This window comes from Procambarus clarkii, chromosome 91 (genome assembly GCF_040958095.1).
Source record: "Procambarus clarkii isolate CNS0578487 chromosome 91, FALCON_Pclarkii_2.0, whole genome shotgun sequence".
Taxonomy (NCBI): domain Eukaryota; kingdom Metazoa; phylum Arthropoda; class Malacostraca; order Decapoda; family Cambaridae; genus Procambarus; species Procambarus clarkii.
Window position 1 is genome coordinate 17707424 of NC_091240.1, and position 25236 is coordinate 17732659.

The following is a 25236-nucleotide window of genomic DNA, read 5'->3' on the forward strand; positions in this document are numbered from 1 at the left end:
CTGCGAATAGGTGCAGAGAGCCAGAATTTGGGTCCAAAATATGGCTCAGGTATCGAATTTGGGATATTTGGGATATTTTGAAAAATGCAGGGGGGTTTGGGCAAAATGTGACCTACCCTCGCTCTCAGTAATTGGCATATTTTTGGTATAAAAAGTCGGAATTTCAAACGGCGAATAGGTGCAGAGAGCCAGAATTTGGGTCCAAAATATGGCTCATTTATCGAATTTGGGATGATTGGGATATTTTGAAAACTGCAGGGGGGTTTGGGCAAAATGTGACCCACCGCCGCTTTCAGTAAATGGAATATTTTTGGTATAGAAAGTCGGAATTTCAAACTGCGAATAGGTGCAGAGAGCCAGAATTTGGGTCCAAAATATGGCTCAGGTATCGAATTTGGGATATTTGGGATATTTTGAAAACTGCAGGGGGGTTTGGGTAAAATGTGACCCAACGCCGCTTTCAGTAATTGGCATATTTTTGGTATAAAAAGTCGGAATTTCAAACGGCGAATATTTGCAGAGCCAGAATTTGGGCCCAAAATATGGCTCAGGTATCGAATTTGGGATGTTTGGGATATTTTGAAAACTGCAGGGGGGTTTGGGCAAAATGTGACCCACCGCCGCTTTCAGTAATTGGCAGATTTTTGGTATAAAAAGTCGGAATTTCAAACTGCGAATAGATGCAGAGAGCCAGAATTTGGGCCCAAAATATGGCTCAGGTATCGAATTTGGGATGTTTGGGATATTTTGAAAACTGCAGGGGGGTTTGGGCAAAATGTGACCCACCGCCGCTTTCAGTAATTGACATATGTTTGGTATAAAAAGTCGGAATTTCAAACTGCGAATAGGTGCAGAGAGCCAGAATTTGGGTCCAAAATATGGCTCAGGTATCGAATTTTGGATGTTTGGGATATTTTGAAAACTGCAGGGGGGTTTGGGCAAAATGTGACCCACCGCCACTTTCAGTAATTGGCATATTTTTGGTATAAAAAGTAGGAATTTCAAACGGCGAATAGGTGCAGAGTGCCAGAATTTGGGTCCAAAATTTGGTTCATTTATCGAATTTGGGATGTTTTGGATATTTTGAAAACTGCAGGGGGGGTTTGGGCAAAATGTGACCCACCGCCGCTTTCAGTAAATGGAATATTTTTGGTATAGAAATTCGGAATTTCAAACTGCGAATAGGTGCAGAGAGCCAGAATTTGGGTCCAAAATATGGTTCAGGTATCGAATTTGGGATGTTAGTGATATTTTGAAAACTGCAGGGGGGTTTGAGCAAAATGTGACCCACCGCCGGTTTCAGTAATTGGCAGATTTTGGTATAAAAAGTCGGAATTTCAAACTGCGAATAGGTGCAGAGAGCCAGAATTTGGGTCCAAAATATGGCTCAGGTATCGAATTTGGGATATTTGGGATATTTTGAAAACTGCAGGGGGGTTTGGGTAAAATGTGACCCACCGCCGCTTTCAGTAATTGGCATATTTTTGGTATAAAAAGTCGGAATTTCAAACTGCGAATAGGTGCAGAGAGCCAGAATTTGGGTCCAAAATATGGCTCAGGTATCGAATTTGGGATGTTTGGGATATTTTGAAAACTGCAAGGGGGTTTGGGGTAAATTTGACCCACCGCCGCTTTCAGTAATTGGCATATTTTTTGTATAAAAAGTCGGAATTTCAAACTGCGAATAGGTGCAGAGAGCTAGAATTTGGGTCCAAAATATGGCTCAGGTATCGAATTTGGGATGTTTGGGATATTTTGAAAACTGCAGGGGGGTTTGGGCAAAATGTGACCTACCCTCGCTTTCAGTAATTTTCATATTTTTGGTATAAAAATTCGGAATTTCAAACAGCGAATAGGTGCAGAGAGCCAGAATTTGGGTCCAAAATATGGTTCATTTATCGAATTTGGGATGTTTGGGATATTTTGAAAACTGCAGGGGGGTTTGGGTAAAATGTGACCCACCCTCGCTTTCAGTAATTGGCATATTTTTGTTATAGAAAGTCGGAATTTCAAACTGCGAATAGGTGCAGAGAGCCAGAATTTGGGTCCAAAATATGGCTCAGGTATCGAATTTGGGATATTTTGAAAACTGCAGGGGGGTTTGGGTAAAATGTGACCCACCCTCGCTTTCAGTAATTGGCATATTTTTGTTATAGAAAGTCGGAATTTCAAACGGCGAATAGGTGCAGAGAGCCAGAATTTGGGTCCAAAATATATCTCAGGTATCGAAATTGGGATGTTTGGGTTATTTTGAAAACTGCAGGGGGGTTTGGGCAAAATGTGACCCACCGCCGCTTTCAGTAATTGGCATATTTTTGGTATAGAAAGTTGGAATTTCAAACTGCGAATAGGTGCAGAGAGCCAGAATTTGGGTCCAAAATATGGCTCAGGTATCGAATTTGGGATATTTGGGATATTTTGAAAACGGCAGGGGGGTTTGGGCAAAATGTGACCCACCGCCGCTTTCAGTAATTGACAGATTTTTGGTATAAAAAGTCGGAATTTCAAACTGCGAATAGGTGCAGAGAGCCAGAATTTGGGTCCAAAATATGGCCCAGGTATCGAATTTGGGATATTTGGGATATTTTGAAAAATGCAGGGGGGGTTTGGGCAAAATGTGACCTACCCTCGCTCTCAGTAATTGGCATATTTTTGGTATAAAAAGTCGGAATTTCAAACGGCGAATAGGTGCAGAGAGCCAGAATTTGGGTCCAAAATATGGCTCATTTATCGAATTTGGGATGTTTGGGATATTTTGAAAACTGCAGGGGGGTTTGGGCAAAATGTGACCCACCGCCGCTTTCAGTAAATGGAATATTTTTGGTATAGAAAGTCGGAATTTCAAACTGCGAATAAGTGCAGAGAGCCAGAATTTGGGTCCAAAATATGGCTCAGGTATCGAATTTGGGATATTTGAGATATTTTGAAAACTGCAGGGGGGTTTGGGTAAAATGTGACCCACCGCCGCTTTCAGTAATTGGCATATTTTTGGTATAAAAAGTCGGAATTTCAAACGGCGAATAGGTGCAGAGAGCCAGAATTTGGGTCCAAAATATGGCTCAGGTATCGAATTTGGGATGTTTGGGATATTTTGAAAACTGCAAGGGGGTTTGGGGTAAATTTGACCCACCGCCGCTTTCAGTAATTGGCATATTTTTTGTATAAAAAGTCGGAATTTCAAACTGCGAATAGGTGCAGAGAGCCAGAATTTGGGTCCAAAATATGGCTCAGGTATCGAATTTGGGATGTTTGGGATATTTTGAAAACTGCAGGGGGGTTTGGGCAAAATGTGACCTACCCTCGCTTTCAGTAATTTTCATATTTTTGGTATAAAAATTCGGAATTTCAAACAGCGAATAGGTGCAGAGAGCCAGAATTTGGGTCCAAAATATGGTTCATTTATCGAATTTGGGATGTTTGGGATATTTTGAAAACTGCAGGGGGGTTTGGGTAAAATGTGACCCACCCTCGCTTTCAGTAATTGGCATATTTTTGTTATAGAAAGTCGGAATTTCAAACTGCGAATAGGTGCAGAGAGCCAGAATTTGGGTCCAAAATATGGCTCAGGTATCGAATTTGGGATATTTTGAAAACTGCAGGGGGGTTTGGGTAAAATGTGACCCACCCTCGCTTTCAGTAATTGGCATATTTTTGTTATAGAAATTCGGAATTTCAAACGGCGAATAGGTGCAGAGAGCCAGAATTTGGGTCCAAAATATATCTCAGGTATCGAAATTGGGATGTTTGGGTTATTTTGAAAACTGCAGGGGGGTTTGGGCAAAATGTGACCCACCGCCGCTTTCAGTAATTGGCATATTTTTGGTATAGAAAGTTGGAATTTCAAACTGCGAATAGGTGCAGAGAGCCAGAATTTGGGTCCAAAATATGGCTCAGGTATCGAATTTGGGATATTTGGGATATTTTGAAAACGGCAGGGGGGTTTGGGCAAAATGTGACCCACCGCCGCTTTCAGTAATTGACAGATTTTTGGTATAAAAAGTCGGAATTTCAAACTGCGAATAGGTGCAGAGAGCCAGAATTTGGGTCCAAAATATGGCTCAGGTATCGAATTTGGGATATTTGGGATATTTTGAAAAATGCAGGGGGGGTTTGGGCAAAATGTGACCTACCCTCGCTCTCAGTAATTGGCATATTTTTGGTATAAAAAGTCGGAATTTCAAACGGCGAATAGGTGCAGAGAGCCAGAATTTGGGTCCAAAATATGGCTCATTTATCGAATTTGGGATGTTTGGGATATTTTGAAAACTGCAGGGGGGTTTGGGCAAAATGTGACCCACCGCCGCTTTCAGTAAATGGAATATTTTTGGTATAGAAAGTCGGAATTTCAAACTGCGAATAGGTGCAGAGAGCCAGAATTTGGGTCCAAAATATGGCTCAGGTATCGAATTTGGGATATTTGAGATATTTTGAAAACTGCAGGGGGGTTTGGGTAAAATGTGACCCACCGCCGCTTTCAGTAATTGGCATATTTTTGGTATAAAAAGTCGGAATTTCAAACGGCGAATAGGTGCAGAGAGCCAGAATTTGGGCCCAAAATATGGCTCAGGTATCGAATTTGGGATGTTTGGGATATTTTGAAAACTGCAGGGGGGTTTGGGTAAAATGTGACCGACCGCCGCTTTCAGTAATTGGCAGATTTTTGGTATAAAAAGTCGGAATTTCAAACTGCGAATAGATGCAGAGAGCCAGAATTTGGGTCCAAAATATGGCTCAGGTATCGAATTTGGGATGTTTGGGATATTTTGAAAACTACAGGGGGGTTTGGGCAAAATGTGACCCACCGCCGCTTTCAGTAATTGACATATGTTTGGTATAAAAAGTCGGAATTTCAAACTGCGAATAGGTGCAGAGAGCCAGAATTTGGGTCCAAAATATGGCTCAGGTATCGAATTTGGGATGTTTGGGATATTTTGAAAACTGCAGGGGGGTTTGGGCAAAATGTGACCTACCCTCGCTCTCAGTAATTGGCATATTTTTGGTATAAAAAGTCGGAATTTCAAACGGCGAATAGGTGCAGAGAGCCAGAATTTGGGTCCAAAATATGGCTCATTTATCGAATTTGGGATGTTTGGGATATTTTGAAAACTGCAGGGGGGTTTGGGCAAAATGTGACCCACCGCCGCTTTCAGTAAATGGAATATTTTTGGTATAGAAAGTCGGAATTTCAAACTGCGAATAGGTGCAGAGAGCCAGAATTTGGGTCCAAAATATGGCTCAGGTATCGAATTTGGGATATTTGAGATATTTTGAAAACTGCAGGGGGGTTTGGGTAAAATGTGACCCACCGCCGCTTTCAGTAATTGGCATATTTTTGGTATAAAAAGTCGGAATTTCAAACGGCGAATAGGTGCAGAGAGCCAGAATTTGGGCCCAAAATATGGCTCAGGTATCGAATTTGGGATGTTTTGGATATTTTGAAAACTGCAGGTGGGTTTGGGCAAAATGTGACCCACCGCCGCTTTCAGTAATTGGCAGATTTTTGGTATAAAAAGTCGGAATTTCAAACTGCGAATAAATGCAGAGAGCCAGAATTTGGGTCCAAAATATGGCTCAGGTATCGAATTTGGGATGTTTGGGATATTTTGAAAACTGCAGGGGGGTTTGGGCAAAATGTGACCCACCGCCGCTTTCAGTAATTGACATATGTTTGGTATAAAAAGTCGGAATTTCAAACTGCGAATAGGTGCAGAGAGCCAGAATTTGGGTCCAAAATATGGCTCATTTATCGAATTTGGGATGTTTGGGATATTTGGAAAACTGCAGGGGGGTTTGGGCAAAATGTGACCCACCGCCGCTTTCAGTAAATGGAATATTTTTGGTATAGAAAGTCGGAATTTCAAACTGCGAATAGGTGCAGAGAGCCAGAATTTGGGTCCAAAATATGGCTCAGGTATCGAATTTTGGATATTTGAGATATTTTGAAAACTGCAGGGGGGTTTGGGTAAAATGTGACGCACCGCCGCTTTCAGTAATTGGCATATTTTTGGTATAAAAAGTCGGAATTTCAAACGGCGAATAGGTGCAGAGAGCCAGAATTTGGGCCCAAAATATGGCTCAGGTATCGAATTTGGGATGTTTGGGATATTTTGAAAACTGCAGGGGGGTTTGGGCAAAATGTGACCCACCGCCGCTTTCAGTAATTGGCAGATTTTTGGTATAAAAAGTCGGAATTTCAAACTGCGAATAGATGCAGAGAGCCAGAATTTGGGTCCAAAATATGGCTCAGGTATCGAATTTGGGATGTTTGGGATATTTTGAAAACTGCAGGGGGGTTTGGGCAAAATGTGACCCACCGCCGCTTTCAGTAATTGACATATGTTTGGTATAAAAATTCGGAATTTCAAACTGCGAATAGGTGCAGAGAGCCAGAATTTGGGTCCAAAATATGGCTCAGGTATCGAATTTGGGATGTTTGGGATATTTTGAAAACTGCAGGGGGGTTTGGGCAAAATGTGACCTACCCTCGCTCTCAGTAATTGGCATATTTTTGGTATAAAAAGTCGGAATTTCAAACGGCGAATAGGTGCAGAGAGCCAGAATTTGGGTCCAAAATTTGGTTCATTTATCGAATTTGGGATGTTTGGGATATTTTGAAAACTGCAGGGGGGTTTGGGCAAAATGTGACCCACCGCCGCTTTCAGTAAATGGAATATTTTTGGTATAGAAATTCGGAATTTCAAACTGCGAATAGGTGCAGAGAGCCAGAATTTGGGTCCAAAATATGGCTCAGGTATCGAATTTGGGATGTTTTGGATATTTTGAAAACTGCCGGTGGGTTTGGGCAAAATGTGACCCACCGCCACTTTAAGTAATTGGCATATTTTTGGTATAAAAAGTAGGAATTTCAAACGGCGAATAGGTGCAGAGAGCCAGAATTTGGGTCCAAAATATGGTTCAGGTATCGAATTTGGGATGTTAGTGATATTTTGAAAACTGCAGGGGGGTTTGAGCAAAATGTGACCCACCGCGGGTTTCAGTAATTGGCAGATTTTGGTATAAAAAGTCGGAATTTCAAACTGCGAATAGGTGCAGAGAGCCAGAATTTGGGTCCAAAATATGGCTCAGGTATCGAATTTGGGATATTTGGGATATTTTGAAAACTGCAGGGGGGTTTGGGTAAAATGTGACCCACCGCCGCTTTCAGTAATTGGCATATTTTTGGTATAAAAAGTCGGAATTTCAAACGGCGAATAGGTGCAGAGAGCCAGAATTTGGGTCCAAAATATGGCTCAGGTATCGAATTTGGGATGTTTGGGATATTTTGAAAACTGCAAGGGGGTTTGGGGTAAATTTGACCCACCGCCGCTTTCAGTAATTGGCATATTTTTTGTATAAAAAGTCGGAATTTCAAACTGCGAATAGGTGCAGAGAGCCAGAATTTGGGTCCAAAATATGGCTCAGGTATCGAATTTGGGATGTTTGGGATATTATGAAAACTGCAGGGGGGTTTGGGCAAAATGTGACCTACCCTCGCTTTCAGTAATTTTCATATTTTTGGTATAAAAATTCGGAATTTCAAACAGCGAATAGGTGCAGAGAGCCAGAATTTGGGTCCAAAATATGGTTCATTTATCGAATTTGGGATGTTTGGGATATTTTGAAAACTGCAGGGGGGTTTGGGTAAAATGTGACCCACCCTCGCTTTCAGTAATTGGCATATTTTTGTTATAGAAAGTCGGAATTTCAAACTGCGAATAGGTGCAGAGAGCCAGAATTTGGGTCCAAAATATGGCTCAGGTATCGAATTTGGGATATTTTGAAAACTGCAGGGGGGTTTGGGTAAAATGTGAACCACCCTCGCTTTCAGTAATTGGCATATTTTTGTTATAGAAAGTCGGAATTTCAAACGGCGAATAGGTGCAGAGAGCCAGAATTTGGGTCCAAAATATATCTCAGGTATCGAAATTGGGATGTTTGGGGTATTTTGAAAACTGCAGGGGGGTTTGGGCAAAATGTGACCCACCGCCGCTTTCAGTAATTGGCATATTTTTGGTATAGAAAGTTGGAATTTCAAACTGCGAATAGGTGCAGAGAGCCAGAATTTGGGTCCAAAATATGGCTCAGGTATCGAATTTGGGATGTTTGGGATATTTTGAAAACGGCAGGGGGGTTTGGGCAAAATGTGACCCACCGCCGCTTTCAGTAATTGACAGATTTTTGGTATAAAAAGTCGGAATTTCAAACTGCGAATAGATGCAGAGAGCCAGAATTTGGGTCCAAAATATGGCTCAGGTATCGAATTTGGGATGTTTGGGATATTTTGAAAACTGCAGGGGGGGTTTGTGCAAAATGTGACCCACCGCCGCTTTCAGTAATTGGCAGATTTTTGGTATAAAAAGTCGGAATCTCAAACTGCGAATAGATGCAGAGAGCCAGAATTTGGGTCCAAAATATGGCTCAGGTATCGAATTTGGGATGTTTGGGATATTTTGAAAACTGAAGGGGGGTTTGGGCAAAATGTGACCCACCGCCGCTTTCAGTAATTGACATATGTTTGGTATAAAAAGTCGGAATTTCAAACTGCGAATAGGTGCAGAGAGCCAGAATTTGGGTCCAAAATATGGCTCAGGTATCGAATTTGGGATGTTTGGGATATTTTGAAAATTGCAGGGGGGTTTGGGCAAAATGTGACCTACCCTCGCTCTCAGTAATTGGCATATTTTTGGTATAAAAAGTCGGAATTTCAAACTGCGAATAGGTACAGAGAGCCAGAATTTGGGTCCAAAATTTGGTTCATTTATCGAATTTGGGATGTTTGGGTTATTTTGAAAACTGCAGGGGGGTTTGGGCAAAATGTGACCCACCGCCGCTTCCAGTAAATGGAATATTTTTGGTATAGAAATTCGGAATTTCAAACTGCGAATAGGTGCAGAGAGCCAGAATTTGGGTCCAAAATATGGCTCAAGTATCGAATTTGGGATGTTTTGGATATTTTGAAAACTGCAGGTGTGTTTGGGCAAAATGTGACCCACCGCCACTTTCAGTAATTGGCATATTTTTGGTATAAAAAGTAGGAATTTCAAACGGCGAATAGGTGCAGAGAGCCAGAATTTGGGTCCAAAATATGGCTCAGGTATCGAATTTGGGATGTTAGTGATATTTTGAAAACTGCAGAGGGGTTTGAGCAAAATGTGACCCACCGCGGGTTTCAGTAATTGGCAGATTTTGGTATAAAAAGTCGGAATTTCAAACTGCGAATAGGTGCAGAGAGCCAGAATTTGGGTCCAAAATATGGCTCAGGTATCGAATTTGGGATATTTGGGATATTTTGAAAACTGCAGGGGGGTTTGGGTAAAATGTGACCCACCGCCGCTTTCAGTAATTGGCATATTTTTGGTAAAAAAAAGTCGGAATTTCAAACGGCGAATAGGTGCAGAGAGCCAGAATTTGGGTCCAAAATATGGCTCAGGTATCGAATTTGGGATGTTTGGGACATTTTGAAAACTGCAGGTGGGTTTGGGCAAAATGTGACCTACCCTCGCTTTCAGTAATTTTCATATTTTTGGTATAAAAATTCGGAATTTCAAACAGCGAATAGGTGCAGAGAGCCAGAATTTGGGTCCAAAATATGGTTCATTTATCGAATTTGGGATGTTTGGGATATTTTGAAAACTGCAGGGGGTTTGGGCAAAATGTGACCCACCGCCGCTTTCAGTAAATGGAATATTTTTGGTATAGAAATTCGGAATTTTAAACTGCGAATAAGTGCAGAGAGCCAGAATTTGGGTCCAAAATATGGCTCAAGTATCGAATTTGGGATGTTTTGGATATTTTGAAAACTGCAGGTGGGTTTGGGCAAAATGTGACCCACCGCCGCTTTCAGTAATTGGCATATTTTTGGTATAAAAAGTCGGAATTTCAAACTGCGAATAGGTGCAGAGAGCCAGAATTTGGGTCCAAAATATGGCTCAGGTATCGAATTTGGGATATTTTGAAAACTGCAGGGGGGGTTTGGGTAAAATGTGACCCACCCTCGCTTTCAGTAATTGGCATATTTTTGTTATAGAAAGTCGGAATTTCAAACGGCGAATAGGTGCAGAGAGCCAGAATTTGGGTCCAAAATATATCTCAGGTATCGAAATTGGGATGTTTGGGATATTTTGAAAACTGCAGGGGGGTTTGGGCAAAATGTGACCCACCGCCGCTTTCAGTAATTGGCATATTTTTGGTATAGAAAGTTGGAATTTCAAACTGCGAATAGGTGCAGAGAGCCAGAATTTGGGTCCAAAATATGGCTCAGGTATCGAATTTGGGATGTTTGGGATATTTTGAAAACGGCAGGGGGGTTTGGGCAAAATGTGACCCACCGCCGCTTTCAGTAATTGACAGATTTTTGGTATAAAAAGTCGGAATTTCAAACTGCGAATAGGTGCAGAGAGCCAGAATTTGGGTCCAAAATATGGCTCAGGTATCGAATTTGGGATATTTGGGATATTTTGAAAAATGCAGGGGGGTTTGGGCAAAATGTGACCTACCCTCGCTCTCAGTAATTGGCATATTTTTGGTATAAAAAGTCGGAATTTCAAACGGCGAATAGGTGCAGAGAGCCAGAATTTGGGTCCAAAATATGGCTCATTTATCGAATTTGGGATGATTGGGATATTTTGAAAACTGCAGGGGGGTTTGGGCAAAATGTGACCCACCGCCGCTTTCAGTAAATGGAATATTTTTGGTATAGAAAGTCGGAATTTCAAACTGCGAATAGGTGCAGAGAGCCAGAATTTGGGTCCAAAATATGGCTCAGGTATCGAATTTGGGATATTTGGGATATTTTGAAAACTGCAGGGGGGTTTCGGTAAAATGTGACCCAACGCCGCTTTCAGTAATTGGCATATTTTTGGTATAAAAAGTCGGAATTTCAAACGGCGAATATTTGCAGAGAGCCAGAATTTGGGCCCAAAATATGGCTCAGGTATCGAATTTGGGATGTTTGGGATATTTTGAAAACTGCAGGGGGGTTTGGGCAAAATGTGACCCACCGCCGCTTTCAGTAATTGGCAGATTTTTGGTATAAAAAGTCGGAATTTCAAACTGCGAATAGATGCAGAGAGCCAGAATTTGGGTCCAAAATATGGCTCAGGTATCGAATTTGGGATGTTTGGGATATTTTGAAAACTGCAGGGGGGTTTGGGCAAAATGTGACCCACCGCCGCTTTCAGTAATTGACATGTTTGGTATAAAAAGTCGGAATTTCAAACTGCGAATAGGTGCAGAGAGCCAGAATTTGGGTCCAAAATATGGCTCAAGTATCGAATTTGGGATGTTTTGGATATTTTGAAAACTGCCGGTGGGTTTGGGCAAAATGTGATCCACCGCCACTTAAAGTAATTGGCATATTTTTGGTATAAAAAGTAGGAATTTCAAACGGCGAATAGGTGCAGAGAGCCAGAATTTGGGTCCAAAATATGGTTCAGGTATCGAATTTGGGATGTTAGTGATATTTTGAAAACTGCAGGGGGGTTTGAGCAAAATGTGACCCACCGCGGGTTTCAGTAATTGGCAGATTTTGGTATAAAAAGTCGGAATTTCAAACTGCGAATAGGTGCAGAGAGCCAGAATTTGGGTCCAAAATATGGCTCAGGTATCGAATTTGGGATATTTGGGATATTTTGAAAACTGCAGGGGGGTTTGGGCAAAATGTGACCCACCGCCGCTTTCAGTAATTGACATATGTTTGGTATAAAAAGTCGGAATTTCAAACTGCGAATAGGTGCAGAGAGCCAGAATTTGGGTCCAAAATATGGCTCAGGTATCGAATTTGAGATGTTTGAGATATTTTGAAAACTGCAGGGGGGTTTGGGCAAAATGTGAACTACCTCGCTCTCAGTAATTGGCATATTTTTGGTATAAAAATTCGGAATTTCAAACTGCGAATAGGTGCAGAGAGCCAGAATTTGGGTCCAAAATATGGCTCAGGTATCGAATTTGGGATGTTTGGGACATTTTGAAAACTGCAGGTGGGTTTGGGCAAAATGTGACCTACCCTCGCTTTCAGTAATTTTCATATTTTTGGTATAAAAATTCGGAATTTCAAACAGCGAATAGGTGCAGAGAGCCAGAATTTGGGTCCAAAATATGGTTCATTTATCGAATTTGGGATGTTTGGGATATTTTGAAAACTGCAGGGGGGTTTGGGCAAAATGTGACCCACCGCCGCTTTCAGTAAATGGAATATTTTTGGTATAGAAATTCGGAATTTTAAACTGCGAATAGGTGCAGAGAGCCAGAATTTGGGTCCAAAATATGGCTCAAGTATCGAATTTGGGATGTTTTGGATATTTTGAAAACTGCAGGTGGGTTTGGGCAAAATGTGACCCACCGCCGCTTTCAGTAATTGGCATATTTTTGGTATAAAAAGTCAGAATTTCAAACTGCGAATAGGTGCAGAGAGCCAGAATTTGGGTCCAAAATATGGCTCAGGTATCGAATTTGGGATATTTTGAAAACTGCAGGGGGGTTTGGGTAAAATGTGACCCACCCTCGCTTTCAGTAATTGGCATATTTTTGTTATAGAAAGTCGGAATTTCAAACGGCGAATAGGTGCAGAGAGCCAGAATTTGGGTCCAAAATATATCTCAGGTATCGAAATTGGGATGTTTGGGATATTTTGAAAACTGCAGGGGGGTTTGGGCAAAATGTGACCCACCGCCGCTTTCAGTAATTGGCATATTTTTGGTATAGAAAGTTGGAATTTCAAACTGCGAATAGGTGCAGAGAGCCAGAATTTGGGTCCAAAATATGGCTCAGGTATCGAATTTGGGATGTTTGGGATATTTTGAAAACGGCAGGGGGGTTTGGGCAAAATGTGACCCACTGCCGCTTTCAGTAATTGACAGATTTTTGGTATAAAAAGTCGGAATTTCGAACTGCGAATAGGTGCAGAGAGCCAGAATTTGGGTCCAAAATATGGCTCAGGTATCGAATTTGGGATATTTGGGATATTTTGAAAAATGCAGGGGGGTTTGGGCAAAATGTGACCTACCCTCGCTCTCAGTAATTGGCATATTTTTGGTATAAAAAGTCGGAATTTCAAACGGCGAATAGGTGCAGAGAGCCAGAATTTGGGTCCAAAATATGGCTCATTTATCGAATTTGGGATGATTGGGATATTTTGAAAACTGCAGGGGGGTTTGGGCAAAATGTGACCCACCGCCGCTTTCAGTAAATGGAATATTTTTGGTATAGAAAGTCGGAATTTCAAACTGCGAATAGGTGCAGAGAGCCAGAATTTGGGTCCAAAATATGGCTCAGGTATCGAATTTGGGATATTTGGGATATTTTGAAAACTGCAGGGGGGTTTGGGTAAAATGTGACCCAACGCCGCTTTCAGTAATTGGCATATTTTTGGTATAAAAAGTCGGAATTTCAAACGGCGAATACTTGCAGAGAGCCAGAATTTGGGCCCAAAATATGGCTCAGGTATCGAATTTGGGATGTTTGGGATATTTTGAAAACTGCAGGGGGGTTTGGGCAAAATGTGACCCACCGCCGCTTTCAGTAATTGGCAGATTTTTGGTATAAAAAGTCGGAATTTCAAACTGCGAATAGATGCAGAGAGCCAGAATTTGGGTCCAAAATATGGCTCAGGTATCGAATTTGGGATGTTTGGGATATTTTGAAAACTGCAGGGGGGTTTGGGCAAAATGTGACCCACCGCCGCTTTCAGTAATTGACATGTTTGGTATAAAAAGTCGGAATTTCAAACTGCGAATAGGTGCAGAGAGCCAGAATTTGGGTCCAAAATATGGCTCAGGTATCGAATTTGGGATGTTTGGGATATTTTGAAAACTGCAGGGGGGTTTGGGCAAAATGTGACCCACCGCCACTTTCAGTAATTGGCATATTTTTGGTATAAAAAGTAGGAATTTCAAACGGCGAATAGGTGCAGAGAGCCAGAATTTGGGTCCAAAATTTGGTTCATTTATCGAATTTGGGATGTTTGGGATATTTTGAAAACTGCAGGGGGGGTTTGGGCAAAATGTGACCCACCGCCGCTTTCAGTAAATGGAATATTTTTGGTATAGAAATTCGGAATTTCAAACTGCGAATAGGTGCAGAGAGCCAGAATTTGGGTCCAAAATATGGCTCAAGTATCGAATTTGGGATGTTTTGGATATTTTGAAAACTGCCGGTGGGTTTGGGCAAAATGTGACCCACCGCCACTTTAAGTAATTGGCATATTTTTGGTATAAAAAGTAGGAATTTCAAACGGCGAATAGGTGCAGAGAGCCAGAATTTGGGTCCAAAATATGGTTCAGGTATCGAATTTGGGATGTTAGTGATATTTTGAAAACTGCAGGGGGGTTTGAGCAAAATGTGACCCACCGCGGGTTTCAGTAATTGGCAGATTTTGGTATAAAAAGTCGGAATTTCAAACTGCGAATAGGTGCAGAGAGCCAGAATTTGGGTCCAAAATATGGCTCAGGTATCGAATTTGGGATATTTGGGATATTTTGAAAACTGCAGGGGGGTTTGGGTAAAATGTGACCCACCGCCGCTTTCAGTAATTGGCATATTTTTTGTATAAAAAGTCGGAATTTCAAACGGCGAATAGGTGCAGAGAGCCAGAATTTGGGTCCAAAATATGGCTCAGGTATCGAATTTGGGATGTTTGGGATATTTTGAAAACTGCAAGGGGGTTTGGGGTAAATTTGACCCACCGCCGCTTTCAGTAATTGGCATATTTTTTGTATAAAAAGTCGGAATTTCAAACTGCGAATAGGTGCAGAGAGCCAGAATTTGGGTCCAAAATATGGCTCAGGTATCGAATTTGGGATGTTTGGGATATTTTGAAAACTGCAGGGGGGTTTGGGCAAAATGTGACCTACCCTAGCTTTCAGTAATTTTCATATTTTTGGTATAAAAATTCGGAATTTCAAACAGCGAATAGGTGCAGAGAGCCAGAATTTGGGTCCAAAATATGGTTCATTTATCGAATTTGGGATGTTTGGGATATTTTGAAAACTGCAGGGGGGTTTGGGTAAAATGTGACCCACCCTCGCTTTCAGTAATTGGCATATTTTTGTTATAGAAAGTCGGAATTTCAAACTGCGAATAGGTGCAGAGAGCCAGAATTTGGGTCCAAAATATGGCTCAGGTATCGAATTTGGGATATTTTGAAAACTGCAGGGGGGTTTGGGTAAAATGTGACCCACCCTCGCTTTCAGTAATTGGCATATTTTTGTTATAGAAAGTCGGAATTTCAAACGGCGAATAGGTGCAGAGAGCCAGAATTTGGGTCCAAAATATATCTCAGGTATCGAAATTGGGATGTTTGGGTTATTTTGAAAACTGCAGGGGGGTTTGGGCAAAATGTGACCCACCGCCGCTTTCAGTAATTGGCATATTTTTGGTATAGAAAGTTGGAATTTCAAACTGCGAATAGGTGCAGAGAGCCAGAATTTGGGTCCAAAATATGGCTCAGGTATCGAATTTGGGATATTTGGGATATTTTGAAAACGGCAGGGGGGTTTGGGCAAAATGTGACCCACCGCCGCTTTCAGTAATTGACAGATTTTTGGTATAAAAAGTCGGAATTTCAAACTGCGAATAGGTGCAGAGAGCCAGAATTTGGGTCCAAAATATGGCTCAGGTATCGAATTTGGGATATTTGGGATATTTTGAAAAATGCAGGGGGGGTTTGGGCAAAATGTGACCTACCCTCGCTCTCAGTAATTGGCATATTTTTGGTATAACAAGTCGGAATTTCAAACGGCGAATAGGTGCAGAGAGCCAGAATTTGGGTCCAAAATATGGCTCATTTATCGAATTTGGGATGTTTGGGATATTTTGAAAACTGCAGGGGGGTTTGGGCAAAATGTGACCCACCGCCGCTTTCAGTAAATGGAATATTTTTGGTATAGAAAGTCGGAATTTCAAACTGCGAATAGGTGCAGAGAGCCAGAATTTGGGTCCAAAATATGGCTCAGGTATCGAATTTGGGATATTTGAGATATTTTGAAAACTGCAGGGGGGTTTGGGTAAAATGTGACCCACCGCCGCTTTCAGTAATTGGCATATTTTTGGTATAAAAAGTCGGAATTTCAAACGGCGAATAGGTGCAGAGAGCCAGAATTTGGGCCCAAAATATGGCTCAGGTATCGAATTTGGGATGTTTGGGATATTTTGAAAACTGCAGGGGGGTTTGGGTAAAATGTGACCCACCACCGCTTTCAGTAATTGGCAGATTTTTGGTATAAAAAGTCGGAATTTCAAACTGCGAATAGATGCAGAGAGCCAGAATTTGGGTCCAAAATATGGCTCAGGTATCGAATTTGGGATGTTTGGGATATTTTGAAAACTGCAGGGGGGTTTGGGCAAAATGTGACCCACCGCCGCTTTCAGTAATTGACATATGTTTGGTATAAAAAGTCGGAATTTCAAACTGCGAATAGGTGCAGAGAGCCAGAATTTGGGTCCAAAATATGGCTCAGGTATCGAATTTGGGATGTTTGGGATATTTTGAAAACTGCAGGGGGGTTTGGGCAAAATGTGACCTACCCTCGCTCTCAGTAATTGGCATATTTTTGGTATAAAAAGTCGGAATTTCAAACGGCGAATAGGTGCAGAGAGCCAGAATTTGGGTCCAAAATATGGCTCATTTATCGAATTTGGGATGTTTGGGATATTTTGAAAACTGCAGGGGGGTTTGGGCAAAATGTGACCCACCGCCGCTTTCAGTAAATGGAATATTTTTGGTATAGAAAGTCGGAATTTCAAACTGCGAATAGGTGCAGAGAGCCAGAATTTGGGTCCAAAATATGGCTCAGGTATCGAATTTGGGATATTTGAGATATTTTGAAAACTGCAGGGGGGTTTGGGTAAAATGTGACCCACCGCCGCTTTCAGTAATTGGCATATTTTTGGTATAAAAAGTCGGAATTTCAAACGGCGAATAGGTGCAGAGAGCCAGAATTTGGGCCCAAAATATGGCTCAGGTATCGAATTTGGGATGTTTGGGATATTTTGAAAACTGCAGGGGGGTTTGGGCAAAATGTGACCCACCGCCGCTTTCAGTAATTGGCAGATTTTTGGTATAAAAAGTCGGAATTTCAAACTGCGAATAGATGCAGAGAGCCAGAATTTGGGTCCAAAATATGGCTCAGGTATCGAATTTGGGATGTTTGGGATATTTTGAAAACTGCAGGGGGGTTTGGGCAAAATGTGACCCACCGCCGCTTTCAGTAATTGACATATGTTTGGTATAAAAAGTCGGAATTTCAAACTGCGAATAGGTGCAGAGAGCCAGAATTTGGGTCCAAAATATGGCTCAGGTATCGAATTTGGGATGTTTGGGATATTTTGAAAACTGCAGGGGGGTTTGGGCAAAATGTGACCTACCCTCGCTCTCAGTAATTGGCATATTTTTGGTATAAAAAGTCGGAATTTCAAACGGCGAATAGGTGCAGAGAGCCAGAATTTGGGTCCAAAATATGGCTCATTTATCGAATTTGGGATGTTTGGGATATTTTGAAAACTGCAGGGGGGTTTGGGCAAAATGTGACCCACCGCCGCTTTCAGTAAATGGAATATTTTTGGTATAGAAAGTCGGAATTTCAAACTGCGAATAGGTGCAGAGAGCCAGAATTTGGGTCCAAAATATGGCTCAGGTATCGAATTTGGGATATTTGAGATATTTTGAAAACTGCAGGGGGGTTTGGGTAAAATGTGACCCACCGCCGCTTTCAGTAATTGGCATATTTTTGGTATAAAAAGTCGGAATTTCAAACGGCGAATAGGTGCAGAGAGCCAGAATTTGGGCCCAAAATATGGCTCAGGTATCGAATTTGGGATGTTTGGGATATTTTGAAAACTGCAGGGGGGTTTGGGCAAAATGTGACCCACCGCCGCTTTCAGTAATTGGCAGATTTTTGGTATAAAAAGTCGGAATTTCAAACTGCGAATAGATGCAGAGAGCCAGAATTTGGGTCCAAAATATGGCTCAGGTATCGAATTTGGGATGTTTGGGATATTTTGAAAACTGCAGGGGGGTTTGGGCAAAATGTGACCCACCGCCGCTTTCAGTAATTGACATATGTTTGGTATAAAAAGTCGGAATTTCAAACTGCGAATAGGTGCAGAGAGCCAGAATTTGGGTCCAAAATATGGCTCAGGTATCGAATTTGGGATGTTTGGGATATTTTGAAAACTGCAGGGGGGTTTGGGCAAAATGTGACCTACCCTCGCTCTCAGTAATTGGCATATTTTTGGTATAAAAAGTCGGAATTTCAAACGGCGAATAGGTGCAGAGAGCCAGAATTTGGGTCCAAAATTTGGTTCATTTATCGAATTTGGGATGTTTGGGATATTTTGAAAACTGCAGGGGGGTTTGGGCAAAATGTGACCCACCGCCGCTTTCAGTAAATGGAATATTTTTGGTATAGAAATTCGGAATTTCAAACTGCGAATAGGTGCAGAGAGCCAGAATTTGGGTCCAAAATATGGCTCAAGTATCGAATTTGGGATGTTTTGGATATTTTGAAAACTGCCGGTGGGTTTGGGCAAAATGTGACCCACCGCCACTTTAAGTAATTGGCATATTTTTGGTATAAAAAGTAGGAATTTCAAACGGCGAATAGGTGCAGAGAGCCAGAATTTGGGTCCAAAATATGGTTCAGGTATCGAATTTGGGATGTTAGTGATATTTTGAAAACTGCAGGGGGGTTTGAGCAAAATGTGACCCACCGCGGGTTTCAGTAATTGGCAGATTTTGGTATAAAAAGTCGGAATTTCAAACTGAGAATAGGTGCAGAGAGCCAGAATTTGGGTCCAAAATATGGCTCAGGTATCGAATTTGGGATATTTGGAACATTTTGAAAACTGCAGGGGGGTTTGGGTAAAATGTGACCCACCGCCGCTTTCAGTAATTGGCATATTTTTGGTATAAAAAGTCGGAATTTCAAACGGCGAATAGGTGCAGAGAGCCAGAATTTGGGTCCAAAATATGGCTCAGGTATCGAATTTGGGATGTTTGGGATATTTTGAAAACTGCAAGGGGGTTTGGGGTAAATTTGACCCACCGCCGCTTTCAGTAATTGGCATATTTTTTGTATAAAAAGTCGGAATTTCAAACTGCGAATAGGTGCAGAGAGCCAGAATTTGGGTCCAAAATATGGCTCAGGTATCGAATTTGGGATGTTTGGGATATTATGAAAACTGCAGGGGGGTTTGGGCAAAATGTGACCTACCCTCGCTTTCAGTAATTTTCATATTTTTGGTATAAAAATTCGGAATTTCAAACAGCGAATAGGTGCAGAGAGCCAGAATTTGGGTCCAAAATATGGTTCATTTATCGAATTTGGGATGTTTGGGATATTTTGAAAACTGCAGGGGGGTTTGGGTAAAATGTGACCCACCCTCGCTTTCAGTAATTGGCATATTTTTGTTATAGAAAGTCGGAATTTCAAACTGCGAATAGGTGCAGAGAGCCAGAATTTGGGTCCAAAATATGGCTCAGGTATCGAATTTGGGATATTTTGAAAACTGCAGGGGGGTTTGGGTAAAATGTGACCCACCCTCGCTTTCAGTAATTGGCATATTTTTGTTATAGAAAGTCGGAATTTCAAACGGCGAATAGGTGCAGAGAGCCAGAATTTGGGTCCAAAATATATCTCAGGTATCGAAATTGGGATGTTTGGGGTATTTTGAAAACTGCAGGGGGGTTTGGGCAAAATGTGACCCACCGCCGCTTTCAGTAATTGGCATATTTTTGGTATAGAAAGTTGGAATTTCAAACTGCGAATAGGTGCAGAGAGCCAGAATTTGGGTCCAAAATATGGCTCAGGTATCGAATTTGGGATGTTTGGGATATTTTGAAAACGGCAGGGGGGTTTGGGCAAAATGTGACCCACCGCCGCTTTCAGTAATTGACAGATTTTTGGTATAAAAAGTCGGAATTTCAAACTGCGAATAGGTGCAGAGAGCCAGAATTTGGGTCCAAAATATGGCTCAGGTATCGAATTTGGGATATTTGGGATATTTTGAAAACTGCAGGGGGGTTTGGGCAAAATGTGACCTACCCTCGCTCTCAGTAATTGGCATATTTTTGGTATAAAAAGTCGGAATTTCAAACGGCGAATAGGTGCAGAGAGCCAGAATTTGGGTCCAAAATATGGCTCATTTATCGAATTTGGGATGTTTGGGATATTTTGAAAACTGCAGGGGGGTTTGGGCAAAATGTGACCCACCGCCGCTTACAGTAAATGGAATATTTTTGGTATAGAAAGTCGGAATTTCAAACTGCGAATAGGTGCAGAGAGCCAGAATTTGGGTCCAAAATATGGCTCAGGTATCGAATTTGGGATATTTGGGATATTTTGAAAACTGCAGGGGGGTTTGGGTAAAATGTGACCCACCGCCGCTTTCAGTAATTGGCATATTTTTGGTATAAAAAGTTGGAATTTCAAACGGCGAATAGGTGCAGAGAGCCAGAATTTGGGCCCAAAATATGGCTCAGGTATCGAATTTGGGATGTTAGGGATATTTTGAAAACTGCCGGGGGGTTTGGGCAAAATGTGACCCACCGCGGGTTTCAGTAATTGGCATATTTTTGGTATAAAAATTCGGAATTTCAAACTGCGAATAGGCGCAGAGAGCCAGAATTTGGGTCCAAAATATGGCTCAGGTATCGAATTTGGGATGTTTGGGATATTTTGAAAACTGCAAGGGGGTTTGGGGTAAATTTGACCCACCGCCGCTTTCAGTAATTGGCATATTTTTTGTATAAAAAGTCGGAATTTCAAACTGCGAATAGGTGCAGAGAGCCAGAATTTGGGTCCAAAATATGGCTCAGGTATCGAATTTGGGATATTTGGGATATTTTGAAAAATGCAGGGGGGGTTTGGGCAAAATGTGACCTACCCTCGCTCTCAGTAATTGGCATATTTTTGGTATAACAAGTCGGAATTTCAAACGGCGAATAGGTGCAGAGAGCCAGAATTTGGGTCCAAAATATGGCTCATTTATCGAATTTGGGATGTTTGGGATATTTTGAAAACTGCAGGGGGGTTTGGGCAAAATGTGACCCACCGCCGCTTTCAGTAAATGGAATATTTTTGGTATAGAAAGTCGGAATTTCAAACTGCGAATAGGTGCAGAGAGCCAGAATTTGGGTCCAAAATATGGCTCAAGTATCGAATTTGGGATGTTTTGGATATTTTGAAAACTGCAGGTGGGTTTGGGCAAAATGTGACCCACCGCCGCTTTCAGTAATTGGCATATTTTTGGTATAAAAAGTCAGAATTTCAAACTGCGAATAGGTGCAGAGAGCCAGAATTTGGGTCCAAAATATGGCTCAGGTATCGAATTTGGGATATTTTGAAAACTGCAGGGGGGTTTGGGTAAAATGTGACCCACCCTCGCTTTCAGTAATTGGCATATTTTTGTTATAGAAAGTCGGAATTTCAAACGGCGAATAGGTGCAGAGAGCCAGAATTTGGGTCCAAAATATATCTCAGGTATCGAAATTGGGATGTTTGGGATATTTTGAAAACTGCAGGGGGGTTTGGGCAAAATGTGACCCACCGCCGCTTTCAGTAATTGGCATATTTTTGGTATAGAAAGTTGGAATTTCAAACTGCGAATAGGTGCAGAGAGCCAGAATTTGGGTCCAAAATATGGCTCAGGTATCGAATTTGGGATGTTTGGGATATTTTGAAAACGGCAGGGGGGTTTGGGCAAAATGTGACCCACTGCCGCTTTCAGTAATTGACAGATTTTTGGTATAAAAAGTCGGAATTTCGAACTGCGAATAGGTGCAGAGAGCCAGAATTTGGGTCCAAAATATGGCTCAGGTATCGAATTTGGGATATTTGGGATATTTTGAAAAATGCAGGGGGGTTTGGGCAAAATGTGACCTACCCTCGCTCTCAGTAATTGGCATATTTTTGGTATAAAAAGTCGGAATTTCAAACGGCGAATAGGTGCAGAGAGCCAGAATTTGGGTCCAAAATATGGCTCATTTATCGAATTTGGGATGATTGGGATATTTTGAAAACTGCAGGGGGGTTTGGGCAAAATGTGACCCACCGCCGCTTTCAGTAAATGGAATATTTTTGGTATAGAAAGTCGGAATTTCAAACTGCGAATAGGTGCAGAGAGCCAGAATTTGGGTCCAAAATATGGCTCAGGTATCGAATTTGGGATATTTGGGATATTTTGAAAACTGCAGGGGGGTTTGGGTAAAATGTGACCCAACGCCGCTTTCAGTAATTGGCATATTTTTGGTATAAAAAGTCGGAATTTCAAACGGCGAATATTTGCAGAGAGCCAGAATTTGGGCCCAAAATATGGCTCAGGTATCGAATTTGGGATGTTTGGGATATTTTGAAAACTGCAGGGGGGTTTGGGCAAAATGTGACCCACCGCCGCTTTCAGTAATTGGCAGATTTTTGGTATAAAAAGTCGGAATTTCAAACTGCGAATAGATGCAGAGAGCCAGAATTTGGGTCCAAAATATGGCTCAGGTATCGAATTTGGGATGTTTGGGATATTTTGAAAACTGCAGGGGGGTTTGGGCAAAATGTGACCCACCGCCGCTTTCAGTAATTGACATGTTTGGTATAAAAAGTCGGAATTTCAAACTGCGAATAGGTGCAGAGAGCCAGAATTTGGGTCCAAAATATGGCTCAGGTATCGAATTTGGGATGTTTGGGATATTTTGAAAACTGCAGGGGGGTTTGGGCAAAATGTGACCCACCGCCACTTTCAGTAATTGGCATATTTTTGGTATAAAAAGTAGGAATTTCAAACGGCGAATAGGTGCAGAGAGCCAGAATTTGGGTCCAAAATTTGGTTCATTTATCGAATTTGGGATGTTTGGGATATTTTGAAAACTGCAGGGGGGGTTTGGGCAAAATGTGACCCACCGCCGCTTTCAGTAAATGGAATATTTTTGGTATAGAAATTCGGAATTTCAAACTGCGAATAGGTGCAGAGAGCCAGAATTTGGGTCCAAAATATGGCTCAAGTATCGAATTTGGGATGTTTTGGATATTTTGAAAACTGCCGGTGGGTTTGGGCAAAATGTGACCCACCGCCACTTTAAGTAATTGGCATATTTTTGGTATAAAAAGTAGGAATTTCAAACGGCGAATAGGTGCAGAGAGCCAGAATTTGGGTCCAAAATATGGTTCAGGTATCGAATTTGGGATGTTAGTGATATTTTGAAAACTGCAGGGGGGTTTGAGCAAAATGTGACCCACCGCGGGTTTCAGTAATTGGCAGATTTTGGTATAAAAAGTCGGAATTTCAAACTGCGAATAGGTGCAGAGAGCCAGAATTTGGGTCCAAAATATGGCTCAGGTATCGAATTTGGGATATTTGGGATATTTTGAAAACTGCAGGGGGGTTTGGGTAAAATGTGACCCACCGCCGCTTTCAGTAATTGGCATATTTTTTGTATAAAAAGTCGGAATTTCAAACGGCGAATAGGTGCAGAGAGCCAGAATTTGGGTCCAAAATATGGCTCAGGTATCGAATTTGGGATGTTTGGGATATTTTGAAAACTGCAAGGGGGTTTGGGGTAAATTTGACCCACCGCCGCTTTCAGTAATTGGCATATTTTTTGTATAAAAAGTCGGAATTTCAAACTGCGAATAGGTGCAGAGAGCCAGAATTTGGGTCCAAAATATGGCTCAGGTATCGAATTTGGGATGTTTGGGATATTTTGAAAACTGCAGGGGGGTTTGGGCAAAATGTGACCTACCCTAGCTTTCAGTAATTTTCATATTTTTGGTATAAAAATTCGGAATTTCAAACAGCGAATAGGTGCAGAGAGCCAGAATTTGGGTCCAAAATATGGTTCATTTATCGAATTTGGGATGTTTGGGATATTTTGAAAACTACAGGGGGGTTTGGGTAAAATGTGACCCACCCTCGCTTTCAGTAATTGGCATATTTTTGTTATAGAAAGTCGGAATTTCAAACTGCGAATAGGTGCAGAGAGCCAGAATTTGGGTCCAAAATATGGCTCAGGTATCGAATTTGGGATATTTTGAAAACTGCAGGGGGGTTTGGGTAAAATGTGACCCACCCTCGCTTTCAGTAATTGGCATATTTTTGTTATAGAAAGTCGGAATTTCAAACGGCGAATAGGTGCAGAGAGCCAGAATTTGGGTCCAAAATATATCTCAGGTATCGAAATTGGGATGTTTGGGTTATTTTGAAAACTGCAGGGGGGTTTGGGCAAAATGTGACCCACCGCCGCTTTCAGTAATTGGCATATTTTTGGTATAGAAAGTTGGAATTTCAAACTGCGAATAGGTGCAGAGAGCCAGAATTTGGGTCCAAAATATGGCTCAGGTATCGAATTTGGGATATTTGGGATATTTTGAAAACGGCAGGGGGGTTTGGGCAAAATGTGACCCACCGCCGCTTTCAGTAATTGACAGATTTTTGGTATAAAAAGTCGGAATTTCAAACTGCGAATAGGTGCAGAGAGCCAGAATTTGGGTCCAAAATATGGCTCAGGTATCGAATTTGGGATATTTGGGATATTTTGAAAAATGCAGGGGGGGTTTGGGCAAAATGTGACCTACCCTCGCTCTCAGTAATTGGCATATTTTTGGTATAACAAGTCGGAATTTCAAACGGCGAATAGGTGCAGAGAGCCAGAATTTGGGTCCAAAATATGGCTCATTTATCGAATTTGGGATGTTTGGGATATTTTGAAAACTGCAGGGGGGTTTGGGCAAAATGTGACCCACCGCCGCTTTCAGTAAATGGAATATTTTTGGTATAGAAAGTCGGAATTTCAAACTGCGAATAGGTGCAGAGAGCCAGAATTTGGGTCCAAAATATGGCTCAGGTATCGAATTTGGGATATTTGAGATATTTTGAAAACTGCAGGGGGGTTTGGGTAAAATGTGACCCACCGCCGCTTTCAGTAATTGGCATATTTTTGGTATAAAAAGTCGGAATTTCAAACGGCGAATAGGTGCAGAGAGCCAGAATTTGGGCCCAAAATATGGCTCAGGTATCGAATTTGGGATGTTTGGGATATTTTGAAAACTGCAGGGGGGTTTGGGTAAAATGTGACCCACCACCGCTTTCAGTAATTGGCAGATTTTTGGTATAAAAAGTCGGAATTTCAAACTGCGAATAGATGCAGAGAGCCAGAATTTGGGTCCAAAATATGGCTCAGGTATCGAATTTGGGATGTTTGGGATATTTTGAAAACTGCAGGGGGGTTTGGGCAAAATGTGACCCACCGCCGCT